Genomic DNA, 248 nt, shown 5'->3' with positions numbered 1-248 from the left:
TTTTAAATAACGAATTATATGTACAAACCTTAACAAAAAAAAAATCTTATTTATATTTAGCTTTTACTCGTGAAAATATCATCAAAATAAACCAATGCTAAATTTCAAGTGGGAAAAACATGTTAATTAACATGCATCAGTTACACTAAACATGCACATATACTTGGAAATCTATCTGTGGGAAGTAGGGAACGGCTTGGTAAGTAAATGAATATTGTTTAAGAGTGTTAATTGATTTTTAATTTATA

Source organism: Arachis ipaensis, chromosome B02 (genome assembly GCF_000816755.2).
Source record: "Arachis ipaensis cultivar K30076 chromosome B02, Araip1.1, whole genome shotgun sequence".
Lineage (NCBI taxonomy): Eukaryota > Viridiplantae > Streptophyta > Magnoliopsida > Fabales > Fabaceae > Arachis > Arachis ipaensis.
The sequence above is the reverse complement of the archived record's forward strand: the minus strand, read 5'-3'. Positions refer to the sequence as shown.